The following is a 20,187-nucleotide window of genomic DNA, read 5'->3' as shown; positions in this document are numbered from 1 at the left end:
CTAGGTGACCTTTTCTTGGCAGAGGGGTTGGACTGTAGGATCTCCAGAGGTCCCTTCCAACTCCAGCAATTCTGTGATTCAGTATGTAGAGACAATCCCTTCTCCAGCACTTCCTTTGAAAGGTTTCCACTTTGAAAGAAAAAGTATTTGCAAGTTTTCTTTAAATAAAGGAAAGAGTAAAAAAGACCACATAAGGTACTTGGCAAAGAAATTGGACTACTAACCCTACTCCAGTGCAATTAAGTAATTTCTAGCAAGTACGACATTTCAGCTGAAACAGGGAGACCAGTTTGGTTCTTCCTTGGGAGGTGGGAAACTTGCCCCAGAGCTTGGGGACTAAGGATTTGATCCAGTTTCTCATTTATCAGAAGAGTGCAGCAATCTCTAATTTTATGTACACAAATGCCGCTGCCAATTTCTTCTTCTGGGAAAGGAAAAAATTTACCAGACTGTCATAAGAGGCCAAAAGCCCTGAAATCTCAAGTTGCCATGTTTAGACTTTTATTTATTGTCAAAACTTCTCTAAAACTGTTTACAATGAGAAATACATTAAAGGAACATAGTATCATAGCTAGGAACAGATTTTGTCTGAGAAATAACCATAAACTCACAAAGAAAACAGCAGTTAGACATTCACTTGCAGTTCCTAACCCTGCAAAACTCCAGAAACGTTCAAATACATGAAGACCCAAAGTAAACAAACACAGTCCAGAAAAGAGAAACAATTCCAACAATTTATGTAGTGAAAAAACCAGCAACCATAAAGAGTTATTATAAATGGAAAAAACCATATCATACTCAAAATTTCCTTTCCTTTAGAAATTTAATTAGAAAGAGAATCTTTTAAAAATACTTATTTTCATAGTTTCAAAACAAAGCTTAATAGTACCTTTCTGAAGTTTCTTACATGTTCTGAAAACATATTTGAAAGAAACACTGCCCAAGTATATGGAATATTTCTTATATTACTTGCCAAAATTTTACAAGCAAGAAACCAGAAAGCCATCTAGATTATAGATATTTAAATATTTTCTCTCCTAACAGTTTATCTTGTTACATGGAAAATTCTTTTTAACGAACTCTATACAGGAACACAACTGTTTCATCTTCAGAAATAAATATTAAAATAAAGCCAATTAATGTCTCTTACTGATATTAAGAACCTACAAGGCCACCTTTAATAGGTAGTACAGTAGGCACAATTGAAAAATGAGTATGGTAAAACCAGTACCTTTAGAAAAATGATAATGTTCAGCCAGGGCAGCACAATAGAGTGGCCTAATTCTGACAACTGCGGACTTTGAGTTGCTTTTCTGATTAGCTGTGGGATCTTTTTTGCCAAAGCTCTTTGTATTAAACAGCCTTTTTTGTAACATGAGCTATTACTGCAGTAAGGTCAGCACGGCTGTTTTAAAGTAATTTCTGCAATCTAATTGCCCTGAGTTAACCATTTCTAAGCATTGAAACTTTACACACATGAAATATTGCACATTTTTTTTCTTAAATAAGCGTGCTATAAAAATTTTGACTATGTAAAAACAAATCAAGTCTTTTAAAACTAATAATTGGGAAAAAATCCAACAAAAACAAACCACACATGACTTACAGCAGTGTTCCAGGGCACTGTAACCTCCAGGACAACTCCATGAACGCTCTCTTATTTTTGACTTGTACAGCTATATTTTTCTCTAGAGAAGATGACATTTTCCCATAGCACAGAATAGTTCATTCCCCTTTCCTCTGGCCTCAAGTCTAAAGATACATGGTGTTAGAAGTCAAGAAAGAAAACTGAGGGACTGCAAAGCACTACGTCTCGAAAACACGTCTGTATATTTAATACTACTTCAAGCTGATGGTTAAAAATACCAATTTTGGCTCTGAAACACAACGCAATTTAGGTCTTCTGTGTTATTATGATGTTGCAATCAATGATATAGCTGTATAACTCAACGCAAGTGCTACACTGCATGTGCACAGCATGATCACATGCCTGCATGTGTAACACCTCAGACTACCAGTATTTACTGCAGTTGTTGAGGCAGAGATGTTAGAATACACTGAGCATATTTCCTTCTTGATTTCCATATGGGAAATATGTGGCCACAGACCCCACATGTTAAAACTACAGATCTTCACAAACTGTTTGCAACCTATTTAACTGAAGATGAACATTCAGTTAGCTACTTGTTAATGGGCATCCAAACTTCTGTTTAATACCCAAGTTTGACACTCGGAGTGTGTTTTTGTATTACTGTTTAAATTAACGACTCTTCACTGAAACAATGTCCTTATAAAGTTGCATTTAAGAAATCAGACTCTTGAATAGTTTTTGCATATCTGCAGGGTCTGATGAAGTTATGATGGAAATTCTTCCTGACCACAAATTTTAAGAAACCACAAAACCCCCATTATCTTAAAGAAAACAAAAGCTATATCAAGTCATGACCAGTGTATTTAATTAAATAAAGAGAGGAAGGCAGTGAAAGGAGAGTTAAGGCATCCCAGTGCCAAGAAAACAAACAAACAAACAAACTAAAAACCCCTAAGATTGGAATTTAGAGTGTGTGGACAGACACAAGAAGAGCAAGAAATGGCAAGACATGGAGAGGTAGAGGAGAAATGCAATTACCAGGGAAAGAGTAGAGAGGAAAAGGTGTTAGAAATAGAGAAAGGAGCACCAAACAGTGGGTTGGGAAGCAGGAGTAGATTACAAGGACAGGGAGGGATTACAGGAAAGTGGAAGAGACACCTCAAGGGTTTTTCCTCCTCTCCTCTCCTCTCCTCTCTCACAGCTCATATATCCTGCAGGAGGAACAAAGCTGGCATGAAGATCCTCCTGAAGCAAAGCTCTTGCTAACAGACCACTTTAGGGTTGCAGCAAAGAGATGCACCTCTCTGCTGCAGCCCCCGTGCCTGGGGCAGGCTGTCCACTGAGCCTAGAAGGCGAAGGAGCTGGCAGTGGGGTGGTTGGCAGGAGGAGATCACAGAAGGATACCCGCCTCGGAGCCCCGCGCACTTTCAAGAGGAAAATGAATAGTGAAATAAATGCAGAAAACTCGGTAAATCCAGTTCTTTTTGGCAATGCTTCAGTTCCCTTTATGTGCTGATTGCATGATGAGATACACAATTGGCTTGTCCCTGGGGAGTCCTGAACTAGAGATGCTCTTGACCGTGTTCTCACAAGTGCGTAGACTACTGCTTAAAAAAACTGTTTTAACTATTCCTCCATTCCTACCCTCCCTTCTAGTATCAGACTACTCCATCATTGCTATATATCCATTCTCCTCTAAGATTTGTGATACACAGCCACATTAACAGATCTCCCCTCTTTGTAAACGAAGATAAATCTCCAAACTGAAAATTAAATACACGATTGAGTATGACTGCCCAAAGTAACAAAGGAAATTTATTCCAAACCTAGAAGTTGGATAGAGATATCCCAAACTTATAGCTACTGCTTTAACTTCTTGAGAGATGAGTATCAGCAAACTTTTTAAGTAGTTAACTGAACTAGAGTATCTCAGGGCTAAGCTGCCTAAGCCATAAAAATAATATGATGCAGCAACCAAGGTGCCAAGCCTCAAGTGAGGACACCTGATCTCTGTTTTTTCATCTGCTCATGCCTGCTGCATAAAGGCAATCTCTCCTGCCCAGCTGCCCTGCCAGCACACTATCCCCATCGCTGCTGGGGAACCACATCCCTCCACTGAGGATGTCCCTCACTCACTAGCACCAGCTCATCACTGATCTGGACTGGTTCCGAGACATTCTTTAAAAGCTAATAAAAAGGGCTATGTCACTGCAGCCAGGACTGAATGCTGCTTTCAACATAAATCACAAATCCAATCTTTTCTGTTGGCAAACTGAGCAATATATTTCCAACAAAACTACAGACCTCCTGCAGCATCTGTATGAACACAAAACATTGAATCCCATTTCTAGGACGGCAGAAATAAATCCTACACAGAATGGCATCAGGAAGGTAAAAATATGAAATGTGACTGTAAAATTAGTATAGGTTAACTTGTGATCACAGAACCTAACATAGATCACTTACCAGGCCTTGAATGTTCCTTGTGTCAGCCCTTGGCACAGCTAAAATGGTTTTGCTGCCTTTAATTTTATACTACAACATATCTGGAATTTCAAGTTCCTAATTTCCTCAGCTGACAGAAATGGCTTCTGAGATGATTTCTACATTCTGGGAACAGATTTTTACCCTTAAATTAGCCAAGTGTACTCTCAGACTTAACATTTTTGTCTTTAAATAAAACAGCAGTGATAATTATTAATTTAAGACCCCACACGACACGATACGAATTTATGTTCTCGAGCCAAGTATGGTGATTGAAAACAGATGAACACGAAATGCTTTCTACTGAGTGGAATTAAAACTAACTATTAGTGAAGTGTGTTGCTGATTTGACACATGACACATAAGACATTGATTACTGATTTTTCTCTTTGCTACAGTGAAATATCAGAAGTGCCCTATTGGTCTTTCAAGAATTGTACAACCATTGGTACAATGCACTACATGTTCAGCTGGCATCCCCTCCTGCCCTTCTGGGTTTGAGCTGGTTTCCTTGTATTTACCAAGAATGAAGCTATTCTTTCCACTGGATGAGATACTGGATTTCCCCCTTTTCTTTAGGAGCTTTAGCGACGAATAAGATTTTAAGCTGTAATGCTCATCTCCTGCTCAGACCTTGAGATCAAGCTCAGCATGTTCTGGATGGACTTCTACCTGAGGACCGGAAGAAAGCAATTCAGCCTTCAAAAAGGACAGGAGAGAGGACACAGGGAACTACGAGCCAGTCAGCCTCACCTTCATCCCTGGAAAGGTGATGAAGTGCCTCATTCTGGAGGCCATCTCTATCCACATGGAAGACAAGAAGGTCATCAGTAGTCGTCAGCATGGATTCACTAAAGGCCCATCGTGGTTCCTTCCAACCTTACCTATTCTGTGATTCTCTGTGATTGCATGTTTTGAATGTAGTAGCAATAACCAAATAAATAACAAAAAGTTCTGAAGCACTAAGGCTACAAGTGCTCGCTTGTGGTGAAGGTCTCCTATACAAAAAGCTAATGCAATCTACTGAAGGGAAAAATTGTAACCAAAGTACAGGTTGGGAATATGGGATGAGAAAACGCCTGGAACTACTGGAATACTTCCAAAAAGGATTCAGATAAATAACAGGAATAAATAACAGCTCTGGAGGACTAAGGCTAGAAGTGTTCACTTACACTGGAGGTTTCCATCGTAAAAACCTAACACAACCTACTGAATGGTATGGCTGTAACTAAAGTACAGGTTGGGAATAGAGGGTGAGAAAAAGCCTGGAACTACTGGAGTACTTCCAAAAAGGATTCTGCAACACTGACACATAAGTTGCTGCGTGACTGAGGCCAGCAAGAACAAGCCTCAATCCTTCTGAAACAGTACTGAGCTATATATTTGCAGCTAATGAACAAAACATACCTCCCCAGACAGCAGAAGAAGACATGGTAAAGTCCTTCTGGAACTGCCTTCCTTTTATCAACCCCTGGGAAAAAGTGGCCATTTTAATTCAAAAAGGTACCTGCAAAAGCGTAATGCCAAACTCTTGTCCAAGCTCTGAACAGGGGAATGTAATGTTCCAGGGGATTCTGAAAAAAAAGACAAGAAAACAAAATATGAAAAAAGGCATTAAAAAAAAAAAGAACACAACATAACAGTAACACTGAAGCTGCATACAGGTCAGTGTTGCTGTGATGTTGAAGGTCATGGAAACCACACACTAGGGTTGGTCCATGCCAGCAGAAGTGAGGGTAAGAAGTGCAAGGCAGCCACAACAGCAATCAGGATTATTTCACGTGAAAGATGAGATAAGTGATGAAATCAACGTGATTGTGCACTGGAAAAAATCGACGAGCTGTGTAATAATAACAACTAATTAAAAAGTCATTTGGGAAATCTCAGAAAACAAGCTCACATACAACAGCATCTGAGGTGCAAGATAAATTGAATCCATGCTGTGGATCAATGTATAAATGTAAACAGGGTCAAATGTCTAAATGCAATTTTTAATTCACTTACGAAGGACAACACAAAATTCTGCATTTTAAGTTCTTGCTACAGATAAACAACCATTTAGTTTTGTTTTTTGCTATTTTCAAATGAAGAAGAGAGCAAATACTGCAAAGAAAAAAAACAACCACTATTTTTATGACACAGCTTTAGTAGGACATGGAATCAGTGTCAGCTACTTTGCAAGTAATAGAGAGAAAACATTAACACGTAAATGTTAGTGTTATTTCAGGGCAGCTGCTAGTTGATTTTGACATCAAAATATGGAATCTACAGTGATGATCTGTTTTTCCATATTCAGAGTTAAGGTCAAAGAGCAAAATATTTGTGTGCTTAAAAAACCTTCCACACCTACCTGCTGGGAGAGGTGACAGGATATATTCCAAACTAATGACAACTAATGACCTCCTATTTAATTTTTATAGGTCTACTAGGAATAGCTTATTCACTTTTCACAGAATCACAGAATCAGCTGAGTTGGAAGGATCAACGAAGATCATGAAGTCCAACCCTTAGCCCTGGACAGGACCATCTATTTGAAGTGATTATTGTCTTAATGGGAGAACCATAGTGTTCAACTGGTGGTACAAAACTACAGAAAAAGTATAAATTTTGCTTTCTTTTTTTCTTAGACCTCTTCCCCTTTCCTAAAGCACTTATTTTAGACAATGCTTTTTTAAACTATGGCAGTACTGTACTCCTTGCCAGTCAATCAATACATCTTTCATTTCATATGCAATACCTTCTCCTTTTTCTCTCCAAAATTATTAGCTCCTTTTTGAGGATTTAAACAAGATATTAAAATTCACACAGAAAAAAAAATCCAAACATTTGTATTTTGTGTCACCTGCTAAAAATAGTTGTAAAAATAAGTCAGTATATTCAGCTGGGAGGAAAACAGCTCTGCTGCAGAATGCAGCCTTTCTACACATCTTTTTATGTGCAAAAAGGCAGTGATAGAGTGAGGGAAGAAGCAGTTTTCCCTCTCTGTTGTGAGGCTGGTGACAGTCAGCAGAAGGGCAGAAATGCCAAGCTGAGGAAGACTCACCAGCACAATGGTTTTTAAGAGAACTCCAGAACACAGACAACGCATTAGGGCACGCACCAGAAAGTTCACTATTTCCCATACAAACAAGTATACAGTTTTATTTTTTTACTGAAACAAGTATACAGACATAAAAACTCACATACATGTAGTTTACTCCAATACTAGTAATTCAAACAGACACATTTATGATATGACTGTCAGCATATGACTAACAAATAGTTACTGTATAGTGAACACTATATAGTGTATACTATGGTAAAAATGTATAGCCTATTGCATCTTCTAAGTGTTAGAAAGAGGTCATAGTAACAAAAGTGGAAGTACTAATCCTGGAGTAGTTCTTGTACAGTGGGTTGCCACAATCCTCCGGTTCCACAATAAACATACTGCTTCAGGTTGCAAAGATTTCCTGAGAGAGTATTCATTGCACAGTATCCACTGTGAAATCACCAGGAAGGGATGCACTACATGGACTTCACTGAACTTGTACCAGGACCCAGGACAGAAATGATTAAAGAAGATATACACACAAAACTCAAACAGATTAACATTCTGCAGAGCTTTTCAGTGCATGACTCGTTTCAACATTCATGCTATGGAACAAAACACCAACAATGCCATTTAGCAACTGCAAAAGGAGTGTGCACTGACAAAACTGTTAATGGATAAGGCTTATAGAGTAATGTGGGGTCAGACCAAGTACTACAAAAGTTCTTCAATGTGTCAGCACAGTATTCTTGGGATTATGCATCTCGTACATGGAACCATGAAGCACCACTGCAGAGAACCCTGTGAGGACTCATGTCTCCACCAACAGGAGAGCAAATCCTTCCACAGGCAGCACTGGATTTTGTAGCTGCAGGATGAACAGCCCAAGGCAGAACCATATATTAATTGCACTGTTTCAAGTGGATGAACTGTTCTGGTAATAAATCTCCACCAGCACTTTATCAGTCCGAGATAGTGACCTTCAGCAACACATTTCAGAGAAACTTCCTAATCAACCCAACACTTAACACAGCTGAGAGGGACCGAATACATTACAGTGACTATTTTTAAACATAAATATGCAACTGCAAGAAAAAGTAGAGAAAACGAAGAATGTAGCAAAAATTTCAGTGAAGAACTTATCAGCATAACTAAAGGCACCAAATCCTCCTTTCCCAATTTAATATACTGTTTAGCATAAGAGGTGTCATATAAATATTTCTCAAGTTCTAATTACTCACGTGAGTATAATTCTAATGTCTTTAGAAAACCCTGTCCCTTTTGCAAGCACCATGCCAGCTTCCCCCATCTATCTACCTGTATGGCCCAGTCCTAACACAGAGCAACCCAGAAAGGCCACCACCAAGTTACACACATTTGTTTTTCTCCAAGAAAAGACAAGGAAGATGATACATAAACAGGCTTTGCTTGTCCCACTCCTTATGTGGAATTTGCAGTATAATATGTGGCCAGCCATGCACTGGAAGAACCAACCTGGTTGGGATAAACCACTACCAAATGCCTGGCCTCCAAGAAGGCAACAGAACTTATGTCTGACAACTAATATAGTTGAGTTTTTGGTGCTTTTTAATTCTTTCTTGGACTTCTTTCTGGGGGTCCAAGATTTCATTTCTCCTGTAGATGTATAGTTCAGCTGAAAATACAGTAAGGTATGCTGCCATACAGTTTTATACTGTATGCAGAGTAGAGTTTGAAAATGTTTGCTAGTACATATGACCACTGAGAGCTCAGTGCTTCTTTCTGGTGATGGACAGACCTGCTTCCTGCAGGTAGGGCACAGTGGAGCACTCCTATCAGCATGGTTGCCATGGTATGCACTGACAGCTGTGCACAGTTACCATTCCATTTATTTCTCATTGCCACTCTTTCTTACATCTTTTTTTCCATTTAAATAACTTAACAGGGCCAGCAGCAGCAGATTCATGTCATAGAAACATAGAACAGTTTGGGTTGCAAGGGACCCTTAAGTTCTCTAGTTCCAACCATTCTACCATGGACAGGGACAGCTTCTACTAGACCAGGTTGCTCAGAGCTCCATCCAACCTACCTCACTTCTACAGGAAAGACTGGCCTCCACAGTACTTTCTTTTAGGAACAATAAGTGTTCCCACAGTGCTCCTCTTAAAAATCAACAAAAGATATGCTGATATAGTGTCAAAGACCTGGTAGATAAGATCTGTGCAAAGAACTGATTGGTCACTGGCTCCTACTAGACAGGCTAGACAGGTGAATGGAATATAGTTGAATTCTGGCCTCATAATGAATAATTAAAGCAACTGTCCTTATCTTTTAAATTCTCTTTGGGGGAAAAAGAAAAAAGAGAGAGAGAAAATAAAGAGAAAGTAAAAATAAAAAATACTTTCAACCATCTGAGATCTAAACCAGCAAAAAGACAGCTGATGTCAGACTTCTCAAAATTACAAAAATTCATGACGCTGAGATGGTTTACTACCTGAGCTTCAGCTAGAAGCTTTAATCTCCTCTGTAAGGGCAGAAAATACCTAGCACCAGGACAGGAAGTACCCAAATCAAGGTAAGAAACTCTGGACTAGACACAGACTAAAAAAAATATTAACTTCTTCAATATTTTTCAAATGAACCAATTATATGGGTGTGAACTACCACATTCTCCTCTGAACTGACATTTCTCTTTAGTTTTTTTTCTCTATAAAATCCCACACTCATTCAAATTTCTCTCCAAAAAATCTTTCTGGAATGCCTAGAAAAACACTCCACAATGGCTGGGCAGATGGCATACTGCAATGGCTCATTATCCTAATTTCAACAGTCTCTCTTTATCTGCTGGTGAAATCAAGGTCAAGTGAAAAACTTTAAAAACCACTATGAGATCTGAGGATCTTAAAATTAGGTTTGTAGCTAGATAAATTCTAAACATTTCTACCATTCTCAGATATGTATTTTTTTTATAATTTGACAAGCAAAAGAATATGCAAATTGTTCAGGAAGGAGTGACGGTTCCTTTTCAAGACTGACTGACTTGAGGACATCCACATGCAGACTGGGTGCTGTCAGGACAGTTCTCCTTCCATCTGTGGTGCCAGAAGATTCTAGTAACATGACATGTTTAGAAGACTCATTAAGTAATATCTTAATATTGGGGTTGAGACCTTTAGAACTAAGAGTCATTGAAATGCAAGTGGAACATGCATAGCTACAGACAAGTAATCCCTTTAGCTGGTCCCTTGTCATCTCAATATCCTTACAATAAAAAGCACCATGCTACAAGAAAAACAAACCTCTGAGTCTTGTGACTGACACTGTACATTCAAAATTTCAAAATCTCAGAGGAAGGTATGACCAACGTGTTTGCCCACATAAGCAAGATCCCAGTGGGGATTTTAAAATGGAGAAAGAGTCCAGTCTAACATCTGGACTTCTTCTTTGAGATGCATCTAATGAATGGAAGAGACATCTATCCCTCCTGGATACTATCAGCAGAGGGACATATCTCATAATAAATTCTCAAAGGCATTGTCAAAAACATATCTTCTTAAGCATCTCTTCACTCAGAAGCACGGTGTGCCCTGTCTCTGGGGTAAGCACATAGGCACTATGGTGAGGATTCAGGGAGCATAGTTGATTCTTCCTTTTTTTACTTGCTGGAAAACAGGGAGTTTGCTTCCTGAGCCAGAACCTCACTTCTCTTTAGATATCCACAACCTGAGAATTGCCAAAGCTTATCTCAGTTTAAACTCAGAGATATGAATCTTAATGAAGAATAATTAAAGCAAAGACTCTTTCCCCTTGATAATGGAAACTGAAATGAAAGAAAAATGGAACAAAATTATTATAAAACAATTCTCAGGAAGACAACATCATGCCAACTAAAAGCATCTTGCAGTCTGTCCTCCATATGAAATGCTAAAATATTTATACCTAAATACACTTTCCATGGCTGGTCTGCTTTTTGCCTTCATGCATGTTCAGAGAAGTCTTGTCCTTGGAACATTAAAATCATAGAAATACTACAACAGGAAAAGTGACAACCACACATGAAACTTTATTTGAACTATTTGGATGACAACAAATCTTAATTAGGAGACCACACACTGACATGTGCAGACACACAGAGAGGAATGCTGTGTGCCCAAGCTGGCCAACCTCTAAATGAAGAGGAGAAGAAGCTCGAAGTTGCTGCTTGTGCTCTGCTGAGGAGTACACAGTGTATGTAATTCAGCAGGAGGTTGGAACCACAAGTTGCACAACACAGGTTACTTACAATGTGTTTGCCATAACTGAAAACAAAAATTATGTTAAGTACCTCCCAAGCATTTCTTTCTTCATAAAAATATGAATCTCACTGCTTTTTTGAAAACAAAACTAAAATCCCAATATAACAGACGAGGAAAACAATACAAAACAAAACCCAAGACAGTTACAAAGCCACAGAAGAGAAATAGAAAATGTTTAAGTTAATAAAATTCAGTTCATCACTGACATTTCCCTGCATGAAACACAGGAAAATTTTGCTGGCTTTGGTACTGCCAGCATAAGGTGACTTAAAAGGTTTGATGGTTTATATGAAATACTCACATCTGCATGTATCAGTGTTTTATCTCGCTCAAAACGTGTATCTGGTGTTTCCCATAAAGGAATCCTCTACTTCTCCATTTGCATAGTTGTGCTTTTTTGTGGGTTTTTCTTTTTTTTTTTTTTTATTGTGTGTTGATTTGGGGTTGTTTTTTTGAGTCTCACAATTATTACGAGTCACAAAAATTTGCACGTAACCTCTCATTCTGAGAGTTAACATTGAACAGATGTTTGAACACATGTAATTGTATTCATCTTTGACTAATATACCACAGAAGAAAAGCAATTTTTGAAATAAATAACTTAAGTTGGAGCAGTTAAACTGGAGCACATCTGATGCTTATTACCTTGCCCAACAGTTACCGTATATGTTAATAGATATAAAAACATTTTTATAAACAGATATACTTTTGCAAAATTTTTACCAAACGAAGAAAGATGAATTTTGGTATTGAAAAAGTTAGGCTTCAGTTTTTCATGGGAATGGTTAATTAAGCCTCAATTCAGAGATTCTGTGCATACTTTCAAGAGCTATTTAGCACCCAGAAGTCAAACTGAGATCATGAAATAGGTGCTTGGTGTCTGTGAAGACCAAATTTAGCAATTCAAACTGGAATGTACAAAGTTAAAGACTGCCTTTTAAAAAATTAGACTTCATGCACCTTTGCTATATGAAGAAGACACCATGCAAGATGAAGGAATGCAGTCCATTCCTCCTCATATCCCTGACCCATCACCCTTGGCAGCAGATCATACGTGCCTATTACTAACACCTCTTGGTGAAGAGGAGGAGATGAAAATAGGACTTAGCTACATACGCGCTTCTAGTACCAAAGGAGGATTCTTGCTTCCTTTCTACAAAAGAATCTTTGATTTTTATGCTGTTCCCTAATTAAATTTCACTGTGCATACTAAGTTTTCTGATGTCTAGCTATTTTATGTTCAAAAGAGCACACACTCATAAATAACCCTTTCATTAAAAGAAACCAAACCAAAAGTTAAGACAAGGTTTGTTGTATATAAAGATATCTCCCACTCTAGTTTTTTCCTCAGTTCAGCCAAGGAGAAGAGATCATGCACATAACTTCTAACTAGGTCACAAACTCCACCTTTCTAATATTTTATGCATGCACCTTGTAAAGGGATGCACATTATGTCAAGTTCCAAAAGGAGCATCATGCTATGAGCAACAGCTTTTCAAGAGTGGTTCAATATTATGTTGGGATTACTTTATGGATGGAGAGACACATCCAATTTCTTTAGTCAGTGAGAAATAACAACATAAAATCAAGTAGTCAATCTCTTGACATACTACTTGCTTTAACTTACAGTCAATAGTTCCTTGATGAGTGTGTGGATTACCCCACAGGAATTCTCAAATATACCTGTACTGTCCAAAGTCTAAATTAGCCACACAGAATTCCTACATACATTAGACAATATTTAATGGTCAGCACATAAAAAAAGAGTTAAAAACCTACTGTTTCACACTGCATATTCTGAAAACCATAATGCTTTTAGAATATCTACACAGAAAAACTGTGTGTGAATTTTCAGCTGGGAGATAATGGCTATCTTCAAAAATTACATGAGAATTCATCAAGTGCCATAGCTCTCTGCTCATTAACCTGGATGTTAACAGTATGCCTTATCCTGTTTCTTAGGATCTTTATAATCTGGTGTCTTCTATCAGGCTAGTACTTGTTACATCTGATTCACTAAAATTTAGAAATTCTAACCTGAGATTTTCTTTTTTCTCTCCTGCAAGAAAATGTGAAATATCTATACCACACTCAGCATTGCTGAGAAAGAGAAGGGCCTTTGCAGAGGTTAAAAGCAGGCTCTGGGCACTGAGCCAGTCTCCAACTGTGCTTTGCCCTGCTAAACTGTGTTTGGATTTGCTGTAAGAGTATACAATATCTGTATACAGGTTCTTGAAATACCAGGGGAAACTTAATATTAAAAAAATAGGGAAGCAGCAGAAAAAACTATTTAAGAGCCATTTTTCCACTTCAATTGCTAACAGAATATGGTTTACACATAGAATCTTGACCTGGAGTAGCATTCACCTTTTTGGGTTGGATTGTTGCATTTGACTGCAAAATATTTAATTTTACTCCAGACAACACATTTTAAGTTCTTCAAGAAAAAAGTCAGACTTGGGGGTAGTTGTAAAAATGAACAACACAACAGATAAAAGTAACAAAGTTAAGAATTAACAGTTATTTGTCGGGGTTTTTTTCCATTACCATACATAGATTTCGGTGTGACATCATACTATATGCAAGTGTCTGAAAATGTTACTTTCTGGGAGATGTTGCCCAAAAAGGTTGAAAAAGGGAGAGCTTAAGATCAGTTGACATGAAAAGAGGAACCAATCTCAGGGGTCTATCGAGGATGCAGAACAGGAAAGAGTTATTCCTGCAGACACGCTGCCTGGAGCGCTACAGGCTGCCCACTGCCAGACCCATGTTGACCCACCAGAGCAAGCTGTAGGGTTGGAGCAGAGGAAGAGAGGGTGAGAACACTGTGTTTTTCAGCCTGAAAAGAGAAAGCTACAGGGAGACCTACCCACTGTCTGCTACTGCCTGACAGGAGGGAACACAGACTGTCTGCAAAGGTACACAGAGAGGGAGGGGAGCCACTGGCCAGAGCTGCAACATAGGATATTCAGGCCTTATACAGAGAAAAGTCTTTATTATTGTCAGGGAGGTGAACAGTGAAACAGGAGCCCAAAGAGTCTGCTGGACCTTCATCCTTGGAGATGCTCAAACTGTCCTGCACATGGCCCTGAGCAACCTGATCACACGGGACCCAGTCCGGTCAGCAGGTCACCTCTGGAAGTCCCCTCCAACCTGTATGATCTTCTGATCTCATCTTGCTACCTCTGTTTCAATGGTGCCAAAAGACAGTGTCTCTTTGCCTCACATTATCTTCAGCAGCAGATGATCCAGACATGGAAGGCAGAGTAATAAATAAGTACATGTTTAAATTCATCACCATATATATTGACCTCTTTCTCTCTCTACTTTTTTTCCATTCTTGAAAGACTGAGATATTTGCTTCCCAGTATGTACCAGGCATTTCCTCTGCTTTTCTGCTTTTTGCATCTCTCGGTGATTTACTTGTCAACAGCACACAAAACAGGAGGACTTGAGGAAATCAAGAAAACACAAGGAGGAGAACAAGAACTACCCAGACAAAAAAGTATGATCTCTCCTTTTTAGCAGCAGGCACCTATAACATATTCATCAAGACAGTGAGTTAAGAGGCAGTGCTGTGCAGGACTCCTTTGTGTATACAGCATCACAGAATCAGTTCGAGAAAGGGATGAGAAGGTCAAAAAGCTGCTAATGCCAGTGTTTAACTGTCAGTAGGGGCTAAACAAGGGCTGATGGGCTGTGCCATTCTATGCAAGCCTGGCTGGCATGTAATACTGCACACGGTCCCCAAATACACTGCACTCAAGATACAGGTATGCAGGGGCACACAGAGGAGACAGAACCAAGTGATGGGAATAACAAATACTGCTATTTAGAAACAAAGGAGATTTTCTCATGCCACAAAACATATACTAGGGAGGGAAATTGCTGAGGGTACCCCATAAAGTTCTGTGGTGCATATCCCATTGACTGAACTAGCCAGCTCAATAATAATGATGTGATCTGCTCCTTGCAGCTCATGGAAGATCACGCTGAGGTAGAATGGTGCAATGATTTCATCAAAAGAAAATAGAGGACATGTAAGCAATCTTGAGTTAGACTGTTTGGCTCTCCCTAACGTTTCTACTGACAGTACAAGCAAGAACGTACAAATATTTGCAGTGATACAATTCAGTAGCAGTATTCCCAGCAGACACTGAGCAATAGAGATCACTGAATTAATTTTTTTCTGTTTAGTGAAAACAAATAATAGCATTATTAGAAACTGGCAGAGAACAAACAAACTAAAGCAACTCAGCAAACCCACACAGAAACTGGGCAATTAAATGCCCATTTTTCACAGCAAAGATGCCTGGAATCTCAACACTGTAAAACATGCAACACTCTCCCCCCATTCAATTTTCCTTAAATCAACTCTTTTTCTTCAGTATTCCAATCAAACACAAACTATATTTTAAAAACATCCATTTTAAGAGATGAGCACAGCTCCAAAATGAAGCTACTGAAATCAACGCACAACCACAACATGGTACTTTGTCACATGGCTCCCCCGAGTCACTAAAGAAGCAAGTCCTCAGGGGCTTTGCATCTTAAAGATGTTCAGTGCAAGATCTCAGTCTGGATTCACAGCTATTTTACCTGCTAATTACCAATGCATAGAAGCAAACTTTGCAATGTTAATATAATGTGCTCATCATCGAACCTCCAAATGGCTTCATACTGCAGATGATGTCCACACTGGATGTAAGCCATGATACTACAAATGTGGTTTAAAGTTGGTGAGATTTCTAACCAGTGTCTCCACACCACCAACAATCTCTTCTTTGGTTCATTTTCTCATCATGTTGTCCACACTGTCATTATTCAATGTGACTATTACAGCAGTATACCAGGAACCCACTGAACAGGAGTACTTAGGAGGGTGGAAATGTTTTATTTTTAATATTTCCTATGAAAGAATAAATCTATATAGCTCCCACCACTGCACCTGTTCAGGATCCAAGCATTATTAACAACTGTTTTGATAAAGAACTTACTATTGTTTTTAGACAGTAAGAGGTAGCGCTAAGGATTAATAACATATATGTAATGTTTATTAATTTTTTAGTGACAATTTATTTGCACTTATAAGCTACACCTCAGCTACAAAGACAGCATAGTTGCCCTCCACTAGTCACCACAGCCACATTGCTTTAATCCTGCAATCCCTCCATGAAAGCTCATGGTAAAGAAACACATAATCAATGTAAAACACTTCACTTCTGAACCGTTGTTTTATAAGTTATGGGAATGCTATGGAAATCACAATGTATTAACTGCAAAAGACTACACCTATACTGCATTCTCCTTCAGCCAACTGCATACCTGGTGGGGCCAAACACTACAGCAGCGATAGGTGAGGGGCAGCCAGAAGCAGAACATGCCCTCCCAGCCATTTCGGCTGGCCAGGATGCTGGTGGATGGCTCACCTGCCGGATGAAAGCAGCTTAGAGTAGGATCACTCTGGGAAGTGGCTGTGTGACAACAGCTCTCAGCACAACCGACTGCTGGAGTGTTCGCTTTGCAAGGGTGCTCGCTGGTGTGACAAACTCTGGAGCAGGTCCCAGAAAGCAGGAGCAGAGAGGGGCAGGGCACCCCAGCCCAGCCCAGCAGAAGCGGAGGGCGCTGTTTGCACTGCAGGTCAGCTCCTGTTCCCCTGTCTGACAATGGCAAATATCTTTGTCACTTTGCAGTTCTGGGAACAGAATATCGTCTTGTGAAATTACAACGCTGTTTTAATACTGCCATTATTAGCATTGTCTTCAGACAATAAAATGTTCTGTTGCAGTCGCTGTAGGCTTGCAGCACTGAATACACACTGAGTCACCCCACTTTAATTTAAATGGCATAACTGTGTGAACACATGTTCTTTAGTTAAATCCACACACCCCCAAAAGTAAAAATAAGTAGATCTCCAAGGAAGAATTCACTTTCTACACAATGCAAAGGCAATCCTTGCTGTGTGCTTCTACAACCTCAACAAACATGTGACAAAAGGCTTAGTAAGACTACTCCTGTTTTCTAATCTGGTAGTAGACAAGTACACAAAGCCATCCCAAAACCATCATGCCATTAAAAATGTATGTGCCTAAACACGGCTTTATTCAGTGGCCTTCACAAATCCAGCAGAGATGGTACCCACAGGCAGTCACTCTGCATCACAATGCCGACACAGAGAAGTTTCCACTCCCCTCCTTTCCCTTCAAATAGGAACAGCACCTCTCAAGAATAATCACTCAGATGCTTTCCCATCATATGTAATAACGTACCCCCGAGTTACATTCAATGCCATTCACAGCAGAAGACATCCAGAAGATTTCAAGTTGGAACACGGGGAGAGTCTACTGCCCACACATTCACTCTTATCACAGGATTTGCTGTGCTGCCAATTCACCATGCACTGCTGATACCAGTGAACATAAAACCAAAGCAAACAACTGATCTGTGTTCAAACTTGTCTGTGCTTCTGCCCCGTAACTAAACCCTCCTAGGAACAGAAACTGAATCAAGTAAGAGTTTGCTTACTTTGAAATCAAACTACAGAGGGCACAAAGGTTTAAAATGAGCAAGTATTTTTTTTGTATTACACCTCTGAAACCATTCTCCACAGTCCTCCTCACACCAAAGCCTCACAGTTGCCTGCAGGCACATTATTTTACAATTCCTAAAACAAAACTTCCTATGTCTAATGTGTCTAACACACAATCAGATATACTCCAACCAGGTGCTATCATTATAAAAGGATTTTGCTGTCATGCAATCTCACAGCATTGGGCACTTGAACAACTGTCCTGCCTGATAGAGCATGATTTCAGTACAATATGAATTCAAAGGATGCAAACTGAGGCAAATAGAGCATTCACACCACCAAACATACCTTAATGTCCTTCCTTTAGGAGGAGTCCTGATGTGCTCACCTGAAGTTCTTGTCCCTGTCTTCCTTCTTGGGGGAACTTCTCTTCGGTCCAGTAATTCCTCATATACCAGAGCTAGGGAAAAGAAGTCCCCAGCTGCCCTAGCAGTTTTAAGCTCAAGTTCGAAAACACAAACAATGCAGCATACAAAAGTGCTGAAGTGAAGGTCTAGCTATATGAAGAACTATACTATTAAAAAAGACTGTTTTTTTACCACAGAGGATATCTAAAGGGGACTTAGTTTCAGAAGTCCCCTTAGTTTTCAATTCCTCCCTCCCTCCCTTGAAACAACAGCATTTAATGGAAAGAAAAGTCACTTTCTTGCCTAAGTGTAAGGAAATCTGTGGACTATAGCTTCTTAAATACCCAGAATGAAGGCAATACCTAAAAATCTGAAAAGACACTTTTATGTTCATGTTTGAATCCTTACACAAGTTGCTGCAAGTGCGTATAAAGAACAACAAAAGACATTAGATAAACAGCCAGCAGTCTTAAACTGTACTTAAGGTCATGTTGGAGGTGGATGGGAGGAGCTGACAGCTGGCCACCTCATCAGGGACAAAGGTCACAGGACATGCTATCCTTTCGAGCTGCTTTTATTCTATGCTGATTTCCCCTTCTTCTCCTGGCAGGTCTCTTGTGCACCTGCGCAATGCAAGCCTGATTGTCAGTCCAAATGAGCCCAGCCCACAGGGTCCCTCCCAGTGGCTGTGAATTAGAGACAAAACAACAGTGTGCCCTTGTCCAAAATGTGCATTGTCTGCCAGGGTTTGTGACTGCTGGGGCTCCTGTGGGTCTGCACGGCATAGTTTATGTGGTGGGCAGAGTCAACAGCTTCCTCAATTCTCTCTTCTTCACCAAACAGCAAAAAAATCCAATGTGCCCTGTGCATGGAAACGGCACAGAACAGCAATGCTTAGGACACAACCTGGTGAAGGAGGATAGCATGCTACTGCCACCAAGCCCTGACCCTCTGAAAGCTTATTATATTTCACTTAGTAAACTAATGTGATCAAGCCCACAGATGCAGGGGAAGGAGAACGGCCAGGAGAAATTTGCAGGTCTTTGTTCCAGAGTCCCTCCTGCCCTTATGTTTATTGCTCTTGAATGGATTTCCTTTCTGCTGACAAGGCCATTGTAAGCCTTGCAGGTCACAGGCGGGGTGGTGGCACCCTTGTGTGTGATATTCCACTCTTTCCAGATTAGACAAGGTAGCCAGAAACAACTACTTCAATACTGAACACAACTAGCATAAATTACAAAGTTGCATGGGGATTGAGGGAAATGTTAATACAGTATTCCTGAACCTAAGTTTTCACTGTTCTCACATCACTACCGCAAAGAGAAGGGAGCAAGGTTTCTGGGAACATTATGGCAGCCCTGCACTGCCTTGAACCACGATCACCTACATGGCAAAGTGCAGTATGCTGATTGAGGGTTAAATTCTCCTGTGACTTACCGCTGCTTACGCAGAATCAAGATGTATATTTTAGATCACGCTTCCAAACTGTTTGCATTTTCATAGTATGTTGCCAAGCAGGTGAATCCTTCAAACAATACTATGCAAAAACTAAGTGAAACCTCAAAATTTCAGGTCAGACAATTTCCTCTCCTGCTTAAACTCAGGCATTTCAAACAAGGAGAGATGTGCAGTGCACAGGGGCAGTCTTCCAGAAAAGCCAACTTTCTGGGGCTTACAGCTTATCCTCATCCTCTGTAGCTCATGGAAGGCTTATACTTTAACCATGTGAAAACGTTATCACTTATTATTACACTATATTTCATGCTCAATATTTATGCCCTTTTCTCCAGTGCCAAAAGCTCATGTTGATACCTTAAACTTTACTGTGCAGACACAAGACTTCTATGTCTGGGATGCCTTATTCTTTTTTC

At 39.6% G+C, this 20,187-nt stretch overlaps 1 protein-coding gene across 8 annotated transcripts in view; it reads right to left on the bottom strand.

The window, feature by feature from the left end:
* The window catches only part of FAM110B (family with sequence similarity 110 member B), a 113,863-nt gene that overhangs the window by 11,423 nt on the left and 82,253 nt on the right, over nt 1-20,187 (bottom strand). For 5 of the 8 annotated variants that reach the window (XM_027638757.1, XM_027638756.1, XM_027638754.1 and 2 more), the window contains one exon: nt 5,583-5,649. The exons of 2 other annotated variants lie outside the window; for them this stretch is intronic. The gene's annotated coding sequence lies outside the window, so the exon portion shown is untranslated. Of the gene's footprint in view, nt 1-5,582; nt 5,650-8,883; nt 8,903-20,187 lie in introns of those variants that run through there. One more of the 8 variants, XM_027638758.1, reaches the window with a different exon arrangement.

The sequence above is a fragment of the Corapipo altera genome, unplaced genomic scaffold (assembly GCF_003945725.1).
Source record: "Corapipo altera isolate COAL_440 unplaced genomic scaffold, ASM394572v1 49, whole genome shotgun sequence".
NCBI classification, from domain to species: Eukaryota; Metazoa; Chordata; class Aves; order Passeriformes; family Pipridae; genus Corapipo; species Corapipo altera.
Note: the sequence above shows the minus strand (reverse complement) of the source record. Positions and strands in the feature narration are given on the sequence as shown.